At 35.3% G+C, this 23234-nt stretch overlaps 1 long non-coding RNA gene across 2 annotated transcripts in view; it reads left to right on the top strand.

The window, feature by feature from the left end:
- Positions 1 to 446: 446 nt before the first annotated feature.
- The window catches only part of LOC129398632 (uncharacterized), a 223541-nt gene continuing 200753 nt past the window's right edge, over positions 447 to 23234 (top strand). For both annotated transcript variants that reach the window (XR_010110881.1, XR_008626451.2), the window contains exon 1: positions 447 to 519. This is a non-coding gene — a long non-coding RNA (uncharacterized LOC129398632). The remainder of the gene's footprint in view (positions 520 to 23234) is intronic.

Raw genomic sequence — 23234 nt, forward strand, 5'->3', positions numbered from 1 at the left:
GGTTTCACAGGGTGTGCTGGGAGCAGGTAAGGGTGGATATCAACCCAAAACCTCAGAAGTAGCTCCCTGTTAAGTAGTTGTCCAATTTCTTGTTGTGGTCTAACCTATTTCAAAGAATGAAATTGGCCACAGATGTTCTCATTTTAAAAGACATGAGCTTAGTTTCTTAATGCTTATTACTCTATGTAGAAATCCATTTCTCTCTTTGCTGTCTCTTTAGGAAATCTTTGTTTAATAATGCTCAGTAAATTAGGCCTCCATAGGCTTGGCTTTATCCCACCCTGCCAGTTTTCTTTCCCTTTCTGTACCTCTGTAAAATATCTGCTTAGAGTCTCTGATTTGAAATGTTAATTAAGGTGGGCCTGGCCTCAGGTTACAGTGTACATCCCTTTTTACATGCAAAGGGGAATATGCTAACTAGGTTACTTAGAGTCTGGGGGCCAAGAGGGAGGCTTCCAGAAGACAACAAAAGTCCATGAAGAACAGGGCACTTCTCAGCAACCCTCAAGGAAGCAATCGGTAAGACTGTTGGCTGAAATAAGTTATCTAGTATACAGAGATGTCTAGTATTAATTTTGGCCACGTTTTTTCTTTTTGTAATCTCTTAATGTCAAATTTGTATCCAGTTGACGTAGATATAATATGATTTAATTAGATATTCAAAAAAGCCGGATATGTGACTAATCCTGCCTACTGATTTCAAACAGGTAAATAATGTTCAATCTATTTGATTTCAAGATGATGATCTCAACATTTTAAGGTTTCTGAGTGAGATATTCATTTCAAATCATCTGGGCCACCCTGAAAAACCTAGAGATAATTCCTATATTACCCTGAAGAAAGGGTGTCTGTGTTTCTGTGTGCATTGTGATTGTGTGTGGGTATGAATGTGTATGTATGAAAAGTATATATGGGATTGTGAATGCATTGCATACACGGCTCTCCTAGCAAGCAAGATTCAGAAAGAGAAAATCTACATTTGAAAGCAAGGACACCGTAGATGTTAACTTTAAATCATGTAAGAGGTAGCACAAAGAAATAAATTAATATTGTTGTGTAAAAAGTACCCTAAATTAGCCTCCAGAGACATGAATTGCAAAATAAATGCAAAAGTTACACCTTTAATTACTGTGGTGGAACCTTTGAGATTTTGAAACATTTATTTGTATAAATCGCTTTCATAGTTATTATGGAAAGTATTTTCTAACTCTTTTGATTATAATGTTGTAGATGAGAAATGCTAGTTTCATTATTCTCATACTCGAGATATTTAAAGTTTTCCCTTTTATTGGCATGAACACATTTCATCTGCGGAGCTGTAGAGGACAGTCATTCAGGCTCACACATAAAAAGTAGTTAGCAAGAAACATTTTTCTCTCAGAGGTCAATCTTAACTGCCTTTTTCTTTTCTTCCCAATAAGACAGTCTTTCTTCCTTGCTTCGTAGCAGGAGTTCATTGTGTTGAACTATATGCCCTCAAATAGCCATAGATGCTGTAGAATCATTCCGTTTTTGAATGTAGTGGTCAATCATGTATGTTCAGCTTTTTTTTTTTAATTCTTAAAAGTTAACTTGCCACCCCCTTCATTCAAAGCCAGTAGAAATAAAACATTTGAATGAACTAAACAATTAGTATTTTGAGCAAATGTGTGAACAAAGGAGATCATGTAAAATAATCAATGACAGAGGAGAGTTTGTACTTTTTACTCCCATTCCCCTTATTAAGAATAACCTGGCTAAATAAATAAATAAGTTGTGTGTATGTGTGTGTGTGTGTCTCTGTGTGTGTGTGTGTGTGTGTAAATTGGGGGGGGCTGTGGGGGATCCCAAAGAAAAATGAAGGAGAGTTGGGATGTTCATCACATTGGCAGTTGACATAGCACACTGATCCGCTCAAACTGCTGTTCTAAAAAATCCATTTAGTTTAAATATAAAATTTCACCCACAACCAGAGAAAAGAGCACCTCTTCAGAATTTATTAAATATTTCTTTTTAAAGAAAGACAGATTAGAGCAATTTGACAAAGTGTAAGTGATATTTTTTGACACCTGAAAAAATGAAAACTAATTTCTGACTGAGGTTTAGAATTCTTTTCTTTGAAAGTCTTTAAAAAATAGTGTTTTTCTTACTGTTTTATTGAATGAGTAGCATGTTTTATGCGGCAAGCCTGATTCTTTGCTTTACTTCCTGGCCACTGCTGAAGATGCAATATCATACTTTGCACCAAGTTAGAGGAAATAAAATTCAACAGAGTCTATTTAGTTTGTGACTACCTGGAGCTTTCTCTTACCATTCTTTAAACCAAAGTCTAAAATAGATAAAAATCTGCAAATTATCCCCCATTTTATTCACTTAAAAATACATCATCACTACTTTGCACAATACCGTTAGTCGAAGTCAGTAATTCTTCATTTGATATATAGTAAAATGAAGTTAATCATGACAATTGTCCTAGACTGTGTACATCAACACTATTACCACTTTCTTTTTGGAAGTCATAGAAAAATCTCACTCCAAAGTAGGCCACATTAACAGAATGTATGAGCTCACTTTCCCCTCCCTGACTTACACTGACTCGCCAGGTTATTACTTTCCCAGCCACTGATAATGATATAGCCAGACTATTCCACTTGATAAAAAATATTTAAATAAAGTTTCTTCAAGCACAAATGAGATGCAGCATATTTACATTTTTATTTGATGAAGCCTGTTCCTGCTATCTTTGTTCTTAATTTGGCCTCAAAAGAATTAGCACTAAGAGGAAAAATAGTCTGTAAATATGTATGAAATCAAATATAGAGGGTAAGCTAAAAGGTATTGACTGCCAACAGAGCTTAGCTGCAGGAGGCAAAATTTTCTCCATAGTTTTCTTCTTGGCTGGAAACACATTGCCTTCTATCTAGATTATTTAATCCTCAAAATGCACATCAAAGCTTCTCATCAGGTGGCACATGTCTTTATAGGCAGTTGAATGTCAAAGATCTAGCTTAAAGATTTTTGAAAAATGTAAAAACATAATAGATCCCAGATAATAACACAGCAGTGGAGCTCCTGTCCTATTCCTTCCAGCAAAGTACCAGCATCACAGGCTGTGGCTAATCTCTGTGGCAAAGGGAAGAGCACATTCTGCTGCCTGAGAATGTGTGACATCTGTCTAACTGCTAGAAATGAAATGCTTAAACTGGGTTCCAGACCAATATCAGCTTGCTAACAATCCCAATCTCACTCTACACCTGTGGCTGAGGAGTGCTCTGAGCCATAAATTCTATCCTGCTCTCATGCCCAATTAGGCAGTGGAACAACTTATGCAAAAATATGTAAGAGGCATTTTTTGTCCTTCTATGCGAAGCAAGATGCAGGCTTCAGCATTAGCTCTCCCCTTTTAGAACTCATTTTTCAATCTTTGGCAAGGACAAATTACTTGTAATGATTACATCAACTCCCTTAAATGATTATATCATTGTGAGTTTAGTTTAAAAGCCCTTTAACACATTTATTTTTGCACTTCAAAAGTGGCTTTTGTGTTAGAGAGACAGCCCAGCATATGGAAAGAGACAAAAGCCTCTATATTAGTTGGAATATGCCATACACAAGGGACTTGGGGGTGTGGAAGGTCACATGCTAGGTGTATTAGAAACTGCCTGAAATAGTTCCACATGGGGCTCAGCGTTTTATTCATTTATATGAAGATGTTTAGGCGAATAAGCTAAGCCTTTGTCTTATTGAAAGATGTTACAAGAGGTTAACTCACAGTCAGCATTCTCATCCATAGCATATCATCATCATCATCATCCAGTATCTCTCCATTTCTTACAGGAAAGTGTCTGGATGTTCATTATATTTGAAAAAAAATTATCTGGCTTGTAGTTTGCCCACAGAATAGTCTCCTACAGATTTTTCAAATAGAGAAAAGAAAATTAGAATCACTGAAGAATGCCAGCTACCAAGCACCTCCCCTCTTAATTATGCTACCCCAATCCCCTTACCATAATCTGCCCAGCAACAAGGCACTTCCAGCTCCCTCTGGGGAGAAATCATTATAATGTATTAATTCAAGATTCCTAGTGATCTGGGACACCATAACACCATACGACGGTTGTATTAAATGCATTATTTAAGTCTGTCAAGTATTTGGGGATGCATTTTGGCATAAAGACACTACATAAAATAAAGTTTTATTTTATTAACAATCATATGGGAGAAATAGGCCATGATGTTCCAGGTGCAATTTTAAGCATGGCTACACATCTTGGCCAACCACCCCTTTTTTCTTCCCTTTTTTTCTCGCTTGGCTGTCTAATTACATTCTAACCCTGACCAGGAAAGGAAGACAGGTTGAAGGTTTGGGGGGCCCTTGATATTTTGGATGCTGTGGTGATTTATAGCAAAAGTGTTTGCACAATGTTGAGTTCATTCTCCTTCCAAACATTGTTATACAAAAGACGGAGGGAAGAAGAATGGTTAGGAAGCCCTGTGTCTGTCAGACAACAAAATTCTCACACTGGTGGCCATTTGCATCTCCTCGCAGCTTGAAATTGTTGTCCGTTGTGCCAACACAGCTTCCTTACTTGTAAAAAACGCTTCTCTCTGTTGGAGGGCTCAGAAAGATATTCTTCCTACAAAATCCCCTTACAGAACCTCCAGTCCCCTTGGGGCATACTCGCCGGTTTATGGTAGCGATGAACTGTCATCGGTCCCTCCTTGGTCTGTGAGATTGGGACCTGTAGAAATGGCTGTGACCGTTACTTTTCTCTTTGGGGATTTGCCCTTTTTTCATTTGGGTGGAGATTGAGACTGAGCTTTGTTACAGAGAATTATCCTGTGGCAGTGGGTTGGGGAGATAAGTCTTTGTTGAGACATAAAACACATACAGACAAAAGTGTGAAAAATTGAAATGACAAGGTTGCTGGGGTGTTGTTTCTTAAGTTCGGTCAAATGTTCAGACATAGGAAGTAAGGTACTCTTTGGCTCCTTGCTAGGTACTAAAGCGAATTCATATTCTATGTCTTCAGAGTGGAGGTACTATATGATTGTATCGTGGATATATATACCAGACACCATTACGCATCCTAGTCTTTACATAATCTTAATGTATATAAATATTGTTTTTACTTTGGTGTAATACAGAAATAAGATGGATGTCACTTTATAAGAAGCTGGGCAGAGGAATCAAATGAAAGCCAAGTTTCTTGCTATCTATTGTTATAATAATTACGTGATCTCTTCTATATGGTTAACACATGTCAGCATCCATAGGGACACTATATGAAGAACAGAGATGATATTTGTGGTCTTGTGATTAATTTAGTGTCTAATCTGACATTCTTTGTCTCTGGCAGAGATAATATCCTTATTTAATTCAAATAAGACTTCTACATCATTAGGCCTCAGGTTTAAAATTTCTGAAGTCCATATAAAATGAATTTAGTTGCTGTGCAAAATGTGTTAAATACTAAAAAATAACAATAAAAGCAAACTACGAAGAAAGCATTCAACATCTCCACCTTAGAAAGAGAGAAGTATTTATTATCTGCTTAACTACTGGTATATCTTAGAGGTTTTTAGAAAGACAACCTGTGAAGTAATGTAATTTACCTTCTAGACATGATTCAGAAAGTTGTGGTTTTATTATCCCATCATTATCTGTGAATTACCTTGTTTTTCTTCATAAACATGATTTAAATTCTGTTTATTGTGATTTCAAAATTCTTATAATTCTAAGTGCCACTATTAATAAGAAGTGCCATGGATGTGCCATTTTTTATTTGCTTTATTTTATAAAGCAGGGTTTTAAAAAAACAAGGTGAATGTGTGCCAACTATTCTCATAAAAATCTGAAATTTTATTTTAATACAAAAATTCGAATAAAAAATGGAGATGTTTAAATAAAAATTAAATTAAAAACAATAAACATACAATACACTGAAACTTTGTTTTTCAATAATATAGATAATGAAATTATATCTAAATATTGATAAAATTAAGTACACACATAAATTTTCTGGTACAAATGTAAGACAAGCAAATAAAAATAGCTATTGGAATAAAGATCCTTGTAAACATTTGCTGAGTAATTTTAATGTTTTCTATTATGTAACATTTCTACCCCTAAAACTATTTCAACTTGAACAATTTTTAAGTGACAGAAATTACATTTAAAACTATTTTATTTTATTTTCCTGAAGTTGATAGTCAGAAATCTGAGAAGATCTAGGTTCTAACCCTAGCTTTGTTCCTAATTTGCTGAATACTAAGGCAAAGCCTTCACCTCCCTAGACATGTTTTCTTTAACATTCAAAGATTAAAATTAGAATCTCTGAATTCTTTTTAAATTCTCATATTCTATGACTCTATTTGCTCCTTTTTTTTTTTTTTTTTTTTTTGTTCCAGGCAATCTTTCAGAAAGGGTGTCATCACCTTAAATCCCAGTGTAAGGTATTCAATATATTAGCAGTACTTTTAGCTTCTTATTTATTCACCAAATAAAATGACATTACAGTGTTGCCAAATTTATGTCAAATTGGTCCAAAATATAGAGGTCTATACCAATTACATTCAATGTCAAAAGATGAGACATTTATCTCTTTTGTTGTATGTTTTAAAAGTTTCCCTTAATTTAATTTTATGATAGCGTGATATTCACTTCCCAGTATGCTAAATCATTAACAAAGTAACTTTTTATGACAGTTAAGTTCAATATTCTAATTAAAAGTTATGGCAAATCCTCATCTAAGACTCCTAAATTTCCCTAGTAAGACTTTTTGTTATATTAGTGAAAAATATTATTTATTATCTAGCTATATATTATATATCTTACTTTTTATTTATCTATAGCTAGTAGAACATTTTAAAATGTGAAATAAGTAAGTCAAAACAAACCAGATATTTAAAAATCATTTGCTTTTTATTGAGCAATACTTATTATGGAAAAATTACTCTGCTAGAAACTAGTAATACAAATATTAATAATTCATATTGTTTATTATATCCTAGGGCTTTTACGTGCATTATTTTATTTAATTCACAAAGAAACCTCATAAGATACTACTAATATTCCATTACACAGATGAACTGAAATGCAAAGAGGTTGAATTACCTACCCAAGGTAACACACTAGAAAGTGTACCAGGGGACCATCAGTGGCCTGTGCTCTAAATCACTCGCTCCATCACAACCTCACACAGTTTGTAAAGGGTCTGCCTTTACTAAGGTAGAGACACATTCCCAACTACCTAAAATAAAATGAATAAAGTTCGTTAATCAGGGCCTGGATACATTTTAGGAAGTTATAGGAAGGAGACGTGTGTGTGTGTGTGTGTGTGTGTGTGTGTGTGTTTTAGCAGGAGATGTGGGAGGTATTATTTTAACTCAAAATAAAGTACCCACTTCCCTGAGAAAATCACAATGTTACATTCCCAGAATATAATTCGCTCCATTTTCAAATGTGCAGACAGGACAAGGTGATGTGGATGGCACAGGCTTGTGTGGGCTCAACTCAATTTGCCTGCTGCCCAATTATGCCAGCAACAGGAGTTCTAGCTGGTTCTCTCTTAGGACTTGGCAGCATTTACTAGCTCCTGGCTAGGAGGTTAACCTGAAGTTTTGCCCAGAATTTATGTCTTAAGGAATAACCTGAGAATGTCCTACAGAGAGGTAAATGGAGAACATTGAAATCTTCCTCCTTTCCCTATTTCTCTCAGGTGCATTTTTACACATCTAGTAGAGGACCACAAGGTTTTGTTCCGTAAACCAAAGGGTACATTTAAAGAGAGAGAGAGAGAGAGAGAGAGAGAGAGAGAGAGTGTGTGTGTGTGTGTGTGTGTGTGTGTGTGTGTGTCATGTTTCTGGCTGGCACAATTCCTGTGGAACTTCCTTAGTCTTTTTGAACAATCACCCAATATCATATCTGAAACCATAATTGTTTATGGGAGCCTTCTTTTCTGTTATTCTGAGGACTCTCATGGTTCAGCTATTTTGTTTTTTTGTGGTATTTAAATTAAGTAAGGAAAATACACATTGACTTATATATATTTTTATTTGGTTACATTCTACTTTTAGTACTGTAGACAAATAAATTTTCAGGCTACTAAGTTTCCCCTTCTTAGCCACTGAAAGTTAATTTTCATTTTTTTCCCCGTTCAGTTATGTTTTCAGGTCATACAAATGCTCAGTCACTAGTCATCACTCTCATTGCAGAGGACAAGCTCTTGTCTTGTGTTACGTCAGGATGGAATTGGGTAGGACTGTGAGGAGGGACTGAGACTGTGAAGAGGCAACACCCTCACTTCAGTCTTTTCACCTGACACTTACATTCAGCTGTAGCTGAGAAACCTGCACTTTTCTTGAATGTGGGGCAGTGGAAAACAATCCTATAGTGGTCAGATTTAATTATTAGCCGGACAGCATAACTTTCTTTTTTTCTCATACCTCAAGTATGTTAAAAACAATATAAACATTAGGATTTATGCAACACACTCATATTTAAAATATGGCCAAATGTGTCTTATGTATATGTAGTATATGTTTCTTGCCTCAAATAATATCTCCCTTCAAACACAGAATTATCTGGATGTAACTTCTTTATATCTAAAAATGAAAACACATTGTCTCCTCTCTGATATATTTATTTTAAATAAGAATAAGTTGATTTACATACGCAAGTTCTTTCTGGCTATCTCCATATTCAACTTTACTAGAAATACAAATATACCAACACTGAGGCTATCAGAGGTAGTTTTGTGGGAAAGACAAACTTGTCATTGTGAAGAGAAGAGCTGACAAGAGGCAATATAGCTTAAACCACTTACATCAAATGAAATAGTTTAAAAAAAGTTGCTAACTAATCAGCTTAAATTCTTAAAAAAAAAAAAGGAAATTGTAACTAGAAAGAGTATAGTATCTCTATGAAACTTCAAAAGGTACAGCTGGCTGGAGAATGTACAGTCCCCTGAGACTGCAGGATAAAAACCTATAAGTGCGCTCTCTAAAATCTTTTCTTCTCCTGACCTCATGCCAAGGTTAAGATAGAAGATTTTTTATTATGACTTTGAAACAGAGTTAAGGTGAAACAACTTGAGGAAAACAGATGAGAAGCTGGGACCCTTTCCATCACTCAAGGGAAGAACTCAAGTAGAGGCCAACTGCTGGTTCTCCCATCTGCATCTTGAGTTGTGCTGTGATTATTGTATTTGCACCTTTAACTCCTGCAGTTATATATGCAAATCAGTGAATTCTGACCACAATGCAAAGGGTAAAATGCCAGGGCGATCATTTTGAAAAATTTCACGTTTAGTTTACAGTCGTCTCCTCTTCAAAGCAGCCCTGTCCTCTGTCCTTGTCCAAAGTAAGTGCTAGCAAAAAAGTAGGAGATTTGTAGAAAACAAGAAAATACTACCGCTAAATTCCAACACAGGTTAAAGAATATTCAGTAATGTCTTGGCTTGAGGCTCTGTGCACTGTGTACCATGGGTTTGAGTCTGTGCACTGTGCACCACATGCACAGATATACTTCATTTCATTCAGGATGCTGTGTTCAACAACTAAATGCTTGCAGAAGAATGACACATTTTTAGTCACATTTGAACTGTATTTGCCACCTTTTCCTTCTCAGCTGTTGTAGTTCTGTTCTGAAGCAGTGAAAATACAACAATTTTTTAAAAGAATCAATTAGAAGGAAGCCTTAATGATGCAAATTTTGAGAGGATTTATGTATTCTTTTAGATCTTAAATGTCTCCCTTTTAAAAAAGCAAAACAACCATTGCCCCAGACGTCAGTTTTTAAAAGTGTACCTGTCTGCCTGTGTAAACTGTTATGGTCTTCAGTCTCATATGGACTTGAATATGCCAGAAGGCCACCGATCATGTGCTCCTGAAGGAGCCTGTCTGCCTACATTCGCTTTTTTTTTTTCCTTTTTCATTTTTGTGTGTGTGTTTGGCGTCGGGGGGGTGGGGGGTTTGGAGCTGTATCATACATTCTTAGAGCTAATGATTAAATCAATCTTTATATTAATAACATGTGGCCCATATTATTAGTCCCCAAACAAATGACATGTATTTTAAAACATACGTTTAAAAATACACACTGGACTATTATGATGTGGAGCTGTTGTAGAAAGCAAGCAGATGTCTAGCATGGAGACAAAAAAGGTCAAACCCTGTTAAAAGGGAGAAAGCAAGGTAAGCCTTCATTCTGTTCTGTTTGTAATGAGGTGGCTGCGTCTTCCACTTGATTAAGCAAGGAAGAAAGCCAATGAGAAAATGCACTAAATAGACCCAGGGTATCGGTGAGTAGGTACGTGTTGACTCTCTGGCTGGGACTCAGCAGAACTGATACCTTACAGACACTCAGGAGTTCTCCTTAAGCCTGTCAATGATACATTTTGTTTTCAACCCACACACTGGCTGAGGATTTGATTTTTGTTATGTGACTCACACCAAAGAGGAAACAACTCTAACATTTCCTAAGGGTGGGGACCAAGAGTAACAAGAAAGAAAGGACCACAAGGAAAGCTAGATGACAAAGCAGGCAGAGCAAGGAAAGGCCGACCTGAAAAAAAAAAAAAAGGATAAGAAAATAAAAGCAAAAAAGAAAAATCTGGGTTTAAACTCAACTCCTTTTAAATGAATTTGGTGATCGTAGCACTTGAGTGAGCACCAAGCCCCATGAGAGAAACATACTGCCTGGCTTTAATTGTTAACCCTACATTACAAGATTCTTTGTCATAAAACTAAAAGCTGTTTGACTCAAAGCTCAATCTTTGCACATGAGATTGCACAGGTTGTGATGAGCCTGGAGACTTAATTACTTTCTTGCATCAATTGAAGGGGATCCTCCAGGTCAGGCTTATGGCATATTGATGGGAAGTAAAAGAAATCTTACACAAAATTAGCCTCCAGTGTGCTTGTTTCCCAGATACCCAGGAATGCCTGATCTCTGTTCCTTGCTTTCATAATTTCTTAGTATTCAAGAGCAATATATTTACTGGGGATACTGATATGGAGTGAAATCGGAGGGAAGAAGGAAATGAGCAGTGCAAAAGACTGGCTTACAATTACTTTGCTGAAATAATTTTCTATCAAAAAACATCTGATCTAAATCAGTGCCATACTTTCTAAAGTTAGAATGTTACTTAATTTTGTTTTACTGTGGAGTGCTGTATCTGCAATTGCTTGTCTGCAGTTTCAAATAGGCATCTTGCCTCTTCTATTTTGTTTGTGTGTTCCTTGGGGTGAGTGTGTGCAATTGCTTAGTCATAAAAGTGATTTGTTTAGCAAAGGCTCATTTTACACTGTTTGTGTGGTTTTATTTCACTAAATATAGAATAAATTTGAAGCCAAAGAAGTGTTTTTTATGCAAAAATAATTACAAGGTTTTAACTGCAAAACCTTAAGACAAAGAACAGTGCTGGGAAATAATTCTGGTGGGAGAATGAATGGATTTTTGATTTCACTAAGGGAAAATAGCCCAGAGTCAGTGTCTTTTGACGCTGCTCTGCCTCCATCCCTCTCCCTCTCTCTGTGGCCGTATTGAGTCCGATCAGCTTTTGCAGCAGTTCTATATATTCTGTAGGCAAAGGCAGCATGTCAAGGCCTTGTCATTTCTGGTCAGTAGAGTAGTTTGTCAGGAGAATTTTCCACTATAAAAGCATCAGTAACTCATCAGAATATTTGTTGTTTCTTTTTGACAAAAGAGGCAAGTGTCTGTCAAGAAAAATCTAGGGTTTTCCTTGCCTTCCCCGAGGAACTTGGAGTCTGTCTTGAATAGCCCTAGACTCCAGAAACCTTGTGTGCAAAATAGATGTATTGATTCCTGTAGAATCTTGTTATTTGTGACATGCAACAGTATAAGTCAACATGACTTCGCCTATTTGTTACCATGTGTGAAACAGAATGTGCGGCTTTCATTAGTGAGGAGCACATTATGTGCAGAGGCTTTAAAGGAGGTCTCATTGGAAACCCACAGAAGTGCAATCCACACATAATAATTCAGGAAGGGACATTGTACGTGTGCTTAACAGGTAGCTCTCTAAATGGTTAAATATCAACGTATTGGTTGAATCTTTAAAAAAAAATTTCCAGAGCTAAAAAAAATGCATACTCATGCTTATAAACAAACAAATCACTTGCTTAAGGGTTATAAGAAATTTAAATGCAAATAGCACTTTGTAATGATACCCCAGAGACTGACATTGTAGTCAATTTCTTGAGAATGCATCACTGTAAACTTAGTTTTTGCTACTGGTTTCCTTAGTAACCGAAACAACATAGTGTTCAGGACATAAAATAATACTCTGTTTCAGTCACTGAGAATCTTGAACTAAAATGTAATTGATTTTGCATGAGGTACAGGATTATCATGTCCTCCCATTTTGGTGAGGCATTACAGCACAAAATGAATGTAGTTGGAAATATTTTTCAAACCAGCCATTTTGTTTCTAATCATCTCATTGTGAGAATACTAAAATTGCTAACAGTGTGGAATGTTATATCTTTAAGAGGAGCAGATTATTAGATAGAATTATTAATATAATTCCTAAGCATACCAGGATATTGTTTATTTCTCTTCTCTCACATGCAGAAAGCAGCATATGTGGAAGTGTATCTATTACTGTTAAATAATAGTGATGCTTATTTTGTAAGACCCGTATGTAATCCAATGCATGCCCGTGTAGATATTATAAAGTATGCATATAGAGAAAAGCCTGATATCCAGTATAATTTTGCAGTTTGAAATCAGGACAAAGAGTCAGAACATTCTATTTTAATTTAGTTTCTGCAGCTGGGCTATTATACTGCCTTAGGCAAATTATTAGATCTCTAGTGTCTCAATATCCTTATCTATAAAATGGGAATAATAACACCATCATCGCAGGGGTGTTATGTGGATAATTACTTGATGTGTGCAAAGAGCCATGAAGATATAATATGCTAAATCTTATGATTGTTTTAAACCACATATATAGCAGCATGTTTTAGGCATAAAATTAGAGAGTGGTTTAATGGGCTTAGAAAATTGGAGGCCTCTGGTTTAGGAGAGGAGTGTCTTGAGACATAGCAAAGCTTTGTCTATTTTACTGTTTCTGCAAACAGCATTTCCTAAAATGATATGGCAAGAACAGAACTGTTGAGTGACTGATTTCTGATGATACTCTTACTAGAAATACTGTGTTCCCAAGAAGGTGACAACATTATGCTCTGGGCACCCCTGCTGTAGTGAATTTTGTAGGTAGATTTTATTTCCCCCCATCTATTGGGAAATCAACCTCCTTCCTAACTGCTCTGTGGGAGATTTGGGTTCCAGGTGGAGGTTTTACAGATGAAACTGCTGCCTATCATAATGCCTTGTTAACTTGTTTGCCAGCAGAGGGTCAGTCTCCTATCACATTAGCCGTGGACTGTTTTTCTATGAAGTAGCAGCTAGCCAGAGGAAACACCCTGGATATTAGGAGTACTGTATTAATTCATTCACTCATTCAACAAATAGTGAAGGTCTACTATGAACGGCTAATATTTTTGGCATGTAGGGATTACACACAAATATTAAAACATGGTGCCCCCCGCTCAGCTTTTTTTCTCAATATAGAAGAGGCAGGTGCCACGTGCACACACACTACAGAATAATATGGTAAGTGCGAATCTCATAAACATCATACAAAGAGCTCTCGTTGGTTTAAGAGTGGCTAAGGTGATCAAAGACAGACTCTAGGAGCAATGACATTTGAGAGCTGGGCCTCATAGAATAGAAAAGATTTCAAAAGATAGTGAGAAGCAGGAGGAAGAAGGAAGTTCAGATAAGACACAATACGTAACTACTACATTTTGAAAAGGAAAAGGAAACAAAAGTTTGATCCATCATCAAACAATCCAACTTGGTAAGATCATCAGATATATGGAGGACAGCAGCAGCAGATAAAGGTGGAACTATGACTTTCTGTAGTATCACTTCTCATGGTTTATAATAATACATTAACTGATTAATGTCAGTTCATTCCTCCTCCTGAAGTACCCACTCCAAGTTGGTACCGTGTCTGATTATGAATATTCTATATTATTCCTAGTCCATTAAATATCTGTTGAATGAAAGCAGGAAAAGGCCAGGTTGTAAAGAGACTTGACACCAGACTAACGGGCATGGATTTGTCTAGTAGGCAGCAAGGAGTAACTAGCAGTCTCTTCTCCTAGAAGTAAAAAACAGAAACAGGATGCAGGGAAAAGTATAGCCTATAAGCGGGAAAGCCTGTCGGGATGCTGTTGCATTTGCCAAGGGGTAGATTTGCTAAGGGGTTGACTATAGGGCTCTAAACCAGGGTGGTGGTAACATGATGAAAGACAGGTATTACCATTCAGCCACAATGCCAGGGGACAAGCCAAAGCACTGTACTCCACGACAACAGTGTGCTTAGAAGAGATTGGGTAGCCATGGGCAGGAACTGATTTGGCGGGATAAGTGAAGAAGTTAAGTGATAGACACGTTGAGTCTGAGATATGCTTAGGGCATTAGGTGGAGGTGTCTGGCAGATGTCTGAAAATAGGAGACTGAATGAGGAGAGAGTTTAGAAATGGAGATTTACTTTTCAACGCCATCTTTATAGAACTAAGGCTTGAAAACCATGGGGTCACTGAGAGAAGGAGCCTGAAGAGAGAAAAGGATGAAGGACCCCAAAAAGACTAACATTTAACAGATGGGATGTGAAACAGAACCAGGTAAGAGAAATTTGAAGTGCTGCCTTTCAGAGAGATGGGAATAGAACTAGGCATAGAATTCAAAAAGCAGAGACTTTCAAAAAGGACAGGCTGATACCAAAAGTACAAGTAGGAGAAGACTTTGGAAAAGTCATTGAATTTGATTATTTAAATTTTACTGTTGATATTTAATGGTTTTCTTGAGCCATTAGTACTAAAGCCTGACATTAAGGGATTAAGGGCTGAATGAATGAGTATCGAAGAAGTGAATGCAATAATTGTAAACCACTCCTTCCAAGGGTTAGCAGCGGCAAGTGTAGAAAAATAGGAAAATAATCTGAGAAAGCTGTTGGCAGAGAATACTGCAAGTTTATCACTGTTAGAGTTGCTGCCTGGGATGTTCCACGACTGTATATTTCCAATATGCAAATATATGGCTGCTCAGTTTGTCTGCATAGAATCCTGTAATAATAGTTTCAAGTTCATGATTTCTGTTTTTGATAGATAAAAATTCTTTCATAAACCCTTGTTCAGAATGGAATAGTCTTCAAAGAAACCATAGTTCTGACTCCTGAACCAATGTTTATATTCTCACAAAATGGTAAAATTTAAAGAAAAAAATATAATCTAGACAGCAAGGCATCTAACAAATTAAATATACCATTAAAATCTCTTTAAAAATAAGATGACTTTGTTATATCCTAGACTGTTGTTTTATAATTGAAAACCACATTCTGATCACATTTCAATGTACTGTGTGCTTTTATACTGTTGGGCAACAATTCTCTATGGGTCTCCCATGTTTCTACACATCAAAGTAAAGAGCAGATTTGCTTTCAGCCTTAAGGATAGAGATACTGCCTATCACTGGAGTGAAAGGCAAGCATGCTTACTGACCATTCTCCTATGATATCACCCATGGATTGTGCAGGTATTACTTGGCCCTCATCTTGTTGTCCTGAGGGAATTGGGACTCAGTGCAAAAATTGTGAATCCCTGATTGTGGTTATTGCTGCGAGTAATAAACTACTTTGTCTTTGATCCAGGAGTCTTGTGTCTTCCACTCAGATTCATGAAGCTGTGGCAAACTAACTTGTCAGCTTCCAAGTATTGTCATTCTCAGATCCTTAGCAGTTGTTGCATATACATTATTAACAATAATAACATTAATAATTTTTAAAAGTTAAAAAATTGTAACATGTATTGAACATCTAACATGCCAGCTATGTTAGAACTGTAAGTATCCTCATTCATTCAACAAATATGTATTTAACATCTATAATAAACCAAAGATTATGCTAGGCTGATCATTGGGAAGTGGTGAACAAAAAGATTTGAGTCATTTCTTCAAAGAGTGGATGGTCTATTTAATCCTCCCAACAGCCTTGCATAGCAGGAATATCATGATTCTAGAACTGAGAAAATTAGACATCAGTAAGTTTACATAACTTACCCAAGGTCACACTAGTCTCTGGTTGGGACAGACATTGAAACCAGGTCTGGACTGATTAGGTCAGTATTCTTTTCACAACACCACATAGTACATTATTTAAAATTTTAATATTTAGCTTCCAATAAATATTAATAATTTAAGTTTATATTTTGTAGATCCTCCTTATACATCTGACACTTGGATAATATCTAATAAAATTGTTTTGAAAACGAAAAAGTGAAATAACCTTTTTAGTCACTTTTGTAGTCAAAATGTGGATTCATATTGAACACTCCTTTCAAAATATTCCCTATACCATCCGTTCCCAAAGCAAAAAGGATACAGCCATGTTGCAATAAATTAGAAGTTCAAACTAGACTTTTAAAAAATCCTTTTTATCTTTGTTTCTCCCATAAGCATTGGAAACTTTGGATTTTACTTAAAAAAAATTGGTATGAAGTTATATTCACAATTAGAAATAATATTGTTCAGTAGATTATGAGCACATCCAAAGTTACATTAGCACTGCATTTTGTTAATTTGTACTAAACGCTCTTTCTGCTGTTAATTTTTTGGCATGGTGCAGGGATGCAAAAGAGAGGCAGTATTGCTTAGTAGAGATCATTAGGCTCTGAAGTCAGGTGCCATACATTGTGCATCTCTGGCCCTACCAGTTTTACTCAATTTGTGATTTGGGCAAAATACTTTTCTATTCCTCCATTTTCTTTTTTGGAAAATTGAATAACAGCAGTAGCTACAGCTAAGATTATTATATGGCTTAATTGATTTTATGAACTCAGTGCACTGAGGACAGCACCTGTCACATGGTGTACAATAAATGTTAGCAGGATTTGTGACTTCACACCAGGGTCTCACTGAATAAATGTCTCAGTTAACTCCCTATTTCTTTAAGTTATAATTGTTCAAAGTAACTTTGCTCTGAACTCTGAGCTCCAAAGCGATGGCCCTTGACTTTTGTGACTATTTCTAAGCATAGTGTAGGCATGTCAATTTAATAATGATGATTCCTGACTTATAAAAGTAAATGTCATCAGCTTCCACCATGTGCAAGGTGAGTGGTCTGAAAGAGAATAAGGCATCAGACATTTTGTCTCCTATTCCCAGCTCATTACTGACTTGTTAGGGCAGAATAAATGAATCACAAATAAATAAATAAACAAATCACTTAACCTTTCTGCATTTCAGTTTCAGCAAAATGAGAATGATAAGGCTTTGTTTTGTAAGGGCTTTGAAATCACTGACTGAAAGGTGCTACAAGAGTGGCAAGTGTTATTAACTTTTCAGTATTTCCGTCTTTCTTATGCATACTCTGAGTGTTTGCTTTTCATCTTGGGAATTAAATACATCTTTAACATTGATATGTGGTAACTGCAGGAATTAGTGAAATTTGCCAGCTCCTCAGATAAAATCAGAGGACAAGTAAGTCAGGCAGTTAATTATGTGAAAGAATAGATTAGGGGAAGGAAGGACAGCTTCAACAGAAATCACCTGATTGTTGTCCCAAGTTCAGGGTTACAACTTTGGAAGGTAAAAGGGAGGGTGGAGGTTATAGAGATAAAAAGAGAGCAGTTTCTCTGTGTTGCTCATTTGTGCTTTCCCTGTACTCGGCCTAGACTTCTTCGAGACTCTTGCATCCTTTTGCTCGCACAGTGTGTAACCACTTCAATCAGATTCAAGCTGCTCTGTTTTGTATTTTTTAAGTAATCGCTGTTGCTTGCTATGTCTCAAAAACCTATTTTATTTCAAAAGCCACATTCTTTGCCTATTAATTTCCTCCTTCATTTATTATTTGTAAACTCATCTTTGAAAGTGCAAATACCCATGCCTTTATATATATACTTAGATGTGTATAAATATACATATATATTTTTGTTGTTTGTAAGGGTGTTTGAGAGTTAAACAAATACTTATTAATTCCTTATAAATCACCCATTATTATTCTTATTCTCTTAATTATTTTTAAATGACAAACATTTGTAAATTTTGGATTAAATTATTGAAATATGTGAAGCATTACCATTTTTGCTCCTGTTCATAAAGCAGACACAAAAGAGTTACAGTTTATTGGCCAAAAGAGATTTGCTACCCTTCTCATAAATCTCTCATTTAATGTGTTTTTGTAGGAAATCAATATTACATTGGTGTAAAATACAGATAAAATATAGTACACAATATATTTTATAAAATAGGCTTCACTAGAAATACATTTTTGATACATTTTAATATGTCACATTTTTATTTGAATGTGGGATTATATTTTCATGTATGTGTGAATGTGTCTTTTCCTTGGAGTTTGCAAACTCCATCAAATTTGTTTGTTTTATGTATATATGTGTTTATGTTATAATTATATATAGAGATGGATATAGATATAAACAAAAATATATATACACTTTTTTCTTCAATATTTTGTTTTGTCAATATTTGGGGCACCTGAATTTTTGTTATGCAACAATTTTTAAAGGAAGTACTATAAACACATCAATAAGCTGTAGCTTATTGTCCTCTCTGTAGAGAGGACAATACACATTTAGGTATTGTATATGTATTAATATTCTTTAAAAGAAATCTTATGGTACTCATGAATTTAAATACTTTTTATATAAGCCATGTAAATATAATGATTAACAATCTGCTGTATTCACTATTCAGGACATGAGATGTAGTATTTTTCTAATTACAGGCACCAGTGTGGGAGGATATGACTGCAAAAGAAGATTAAGCCATTTGTATTTATTCAGTGTTGCTTTATAGCATTAACTAGGAAACTCAGTCCTGCAATATTGAATGCTGAGGAATTTGATTACGAGAGCAGCAGATGCTGCCAATCTTGGCTTGAGACAGCAGACTCAACTAATTGTCTATCAGCAGTGATTTAGCTGTATCATCCTTCTACAATCTTGCTATTGATGGGTGCATTTAAAATCTGATGAAAATTACTGTTTAATAATCAGGATTTGGAAAACCCACCTGGCAAATGCATTCTTTCTTTCTCCCCCCACACCCCCCGCCCCCATTCATTTTTCAGGTAGAGGGAAAAATGTCAAGTTTCCAAAATTTAAAATGTAGACTTTCTTAAAACATTTTTTTATATAAATCAGGTTTTACAAATACTTTATCAAGAGCAAGGTTAAATGTTGTTTCTGTTGTTATTTATTTTTTTTTGGCTTTATTTTACAGTTTCTACAAATGCTATTGAACCTCTGTTTTGTTTCTCACTTTTATGGTTGAAGATCATGGGTCAGTGGTTAGGGTTGCTTTTACAACTGTAGAAACTATCTTTTGACTGCTGCTCCAATTCTCATTGTGTCTAGTTTCTTCTGTGGAAAGCTTATTGGAGGTAGAGCTTTAAAATATAAAATAAATATAAATCTATTTAATATATTACATACGTCTAAGTATGATAATTCAGATATCTTTTTAAAAAGACGATTTGTGCTGCAGAAATTCTACTACTCATGGCAAATCTGTGTCTAAAATAGTCTATTTTATTATATATCTAAGAAGGAGAAAAATATTTTACATATAGAGGAAAGGATCAAGGCCCTCTAAAATAATATATAATAAATAAGGGTGTGTGGGTGAGCTGAGTGCAAAATCAATCGCCCCCTGGTTGCCAGGTTTGATGAAATAGATATTTAATAAGTCAGGACATTTACATTCACTCACCACTCAACTGAGCTTTGCAGAGAGTTTCCCTAAGATTAGTATGGCATTTCTGTAAGTTGACAGTTCAGTGCACAGAAGGAGTCACTTAAATGCTTCTCCATTTTTCCCCGAAGCAAAACTTGCAGTGAGCATATGTAACAGTCTGTACTTCTGCGTGAATACCAATTGGTGTCATTAGGTGCCTGGAGTCTCAGGTTGCATTTTCAAGGCATGATTTTCAACTGGAGCAGACCCAGACATACCAGTGTCATATCTTCACTGTGGGTTTCATAGTTTGACATTGTCTAAGTGATTGGTTTAGTTCTGGGAACACCCCTAGTAAACTCACCTACTTGGAGAAAAGGATGAAACTAAAAGTTTGGTGGGTTCCCCTCATTTCACCCACTGGACTCTGAGAATCCCTGGTAGATGGGAATAAAGAATCAGTAGAAACGGCAACACAGAAAGGTGGCTGTAACAAAGAAGAATAGAGTGATTCTAATATTTTAGTCAAATATTCAAGAAACTAACCAGAATGAATTCTTTCCAGCAATTGAGAACCGTAAACTAAGGTACTCCTGAACTCATCAAGGTTTTTGTTCCCATACCATTTGTCATTGGACAATATGTGTTTATATTCTACACCCTCAAAATAATCATGATGGCATAGGCTTAGAGTGGGATGGCCTGGATTTGAGACTCTGACTTACTATGTTGTAGATATGAAACTTCAGACAATCATTTTCCTTATTCTAACCCCTATTTTTAAAATTTCTATGTTATAGTATATCCTGTATTTCTATGAGATAATACATCCAAAAATACTATCTATCTAAAAGGTAAAATGGTCCATAAATATAAAACATCAGAATTAATATGTTATTTGTCTGGTCTCTGAGAAGCCTCATTACAGTTTATGGAGATGCTTCCCAAAATATTTCAATTGCTTTTACAATTTTCTCTATACTTTTATAAGGAGTATTGACTACAAAATACAAGAAGTTTATCTTTTGATAAAGCAGCTTCTTAATATATAAAAAGCATAATTGAGGTATTTTAGAACTGGGGTAATTAAATATATTATTTGGCTTATAAAAATGTATTAACCTAATTATACATCTTAAAACAGGTAAGAGAAGAAACCAACCTTAGTCTTTCACAGAGAATAGCCATTTTAGCATGTCTGTGACTCCAGTGGATATCGCAAAAAAATAAAATAAAAATAAAAAAATAAAAACACGTTTAGAATACATAGAACATTCTTCCTTCGGGTTACAACTTTTGTTCATGAAGGTCCATTTGCAGTTTTCAGTTATCCTTAGATCAAATAAAGTTATCCATATGTAATGGAAAACTCTTTCAAGTTTTCAGCTCATGAGCAATTATTAAGTTTACTGCCAATCATCCACCCAAATCACAGCAGAAGGAGCCTTATCCTTTTCAATACCTTGCTTAAACTTTTATTTTGTATCTCAGAAGATTGATGAAATTGATGAGAGAATTTTGTGAGTGTTATAAGCTTGTTCAATGTTTTAGATATATAATTTCCTTCTTCCAAAGGCTGTAGAATCTGATTCAAATTCTGAATTTCTCAAATTTTGTGTCAAACTAGTTCCATGCCATTGCTGTGGTAAATATGTACCTTAAAAGTGCTACAAAGTCCTTTTTCTATTTGGTTTGCATGACCTTGTTATGAATTATTTATTGACCAAACATCTATCTTTGAAATTCTTCAAAACTGAAGAGGATAAAGAGATTATGGTGTAAAATTTACAATTTTTCCATAGAAAATATGGGGTAGTAATATAATTTTTAAATAATTATTTGATTTTTTAAGTTTAAGGCAACTTGGTCCACTTTGAGGAAATTCAGTTTCCACTACTATTTTCCTCATCATTAATACTAAAAATACGAACAAAGAGCTAATGTGCATGACCATTTAAATTTGAAAGACAGAGTCGGTCTTACTATGGCTATGAACGATGAAAACAAGAACATTTCAAAGGTATTAAGATTGCTATATCTTAAAATATGTGCATGAGAAAAAAATTTGAAAAATAAAACGTTAATTATGAAACGTGGTTATAATAGATACAAGTTAATTATTATGACATGAATTGAGTATCAGCAGGAGCTGGCATAATTGATGTCAGATGAATGTGGAAACTCCCTAGGATGAACTCAATCCCAGATGAAGTGACGATTGGAAAAATATAAAAGCTGTTGTGATGCATGTCCTCATCCCCTGATGAAAGCCGATTAATTCCAAAAGTTGATATTAAGTCAGTGGGGCGAAAATCTATAAAGACCCTTTCATAAAAGTTTGAATGAAAGCTGGTTATTTTCTATCCTTAAGGTATGAAGAATGTCATTTGTTTGGGTGGATATTTTGCTACTGTTCATTAAAGGGCCCATTGAGTCCTACATCCTCCACCTTCCTCCTCCTGTAATTGTTTCATATCCCATGATACGAAGTGTAATTTGTTCTTTTTTTTTATTGTCTTCTCTTCGTATAAAAGTAGACGGATATGCATTTTAGATTCTTTTGTTTCATTACACGCCAAATTAGCAGCACTTCCACTAGCCTGGTTTTGATATTTCATTAATTCTAGGAATAGCAGTGGGTGGCAGAATGGGGCACCAACAGGCAGGGGCAGAGCCAAATCTGTCTCCTGCTTTTGTTTGTAACATATGAGCTATTAGTTGTGGAAGAAAAAAAATCTCCATTGAATTGAAACCAGAGATTTTTAATTTTTTATTTATACAGTCCTATTTACAAAATCTTTATTGATTTATTTTCACAGATTTTGTTCCTATGCTTATAGTTCCAACAGACAAATGAACAAAATCTATCTATAGCCATATGCAGATATAGATACAGATATCTACATATCACAGACTCTCCCATGATTATTTTTGCACTCAGAATTAAGGGATCCAGTTGGATCGAATAATTGACATTCTGCCTCTCTGATCTATTGATTTAACATGGATACTACACTAACTTTTGTGTTGTTTCATGTAAGCGTGTTAGCCTCTTCAATCTTAGGTTGATAACACTTCATGAGGAATGCCAAAGGTAGCTCAAGTAGTAATTAAAATTAAAGAAAATTTGTATCCATTAGACCATCTTTCTTATAAAAATGAAAAATCAATAACTGAAAAAGATGTTCATCAGGATCCTAGTTTATTCAGAATCTCTCCTGTGATTATCCTCAATGCCTTCATTTCTCTGTTTCTAATGATCTTCTGAGTTTGTCTTTGATTTCCATGCTATCCCACCTTTGTAGAGAACTTAGTGTCACTTCTTAGAACACTGTCTGAATATGCTGTTGTCTGGGAATTCAGCTTACTGTATATTGTTGACTGTTCACTCTTTTTTATAGGTTTTTTTTATTTCTCAGCTCTCAAATCCTATTACTACTTCCAGAGACTGTCTAGTGTTATTTTG

Source organism: Pan paniscus, chromosome 1 (assembly GCF_029289425.2).
Source record: "Pan paniscus chromosome 1, NHGRI_mPanPan1-v2.0_pri, whole genome shotgun sequence".
In the NCBI taxonomy this organism is placed as follows: Eukaryota; Metazoa; Chordata; class Mammalia; order Primates; family Hominidae; genus Pan; species Pan paniscus.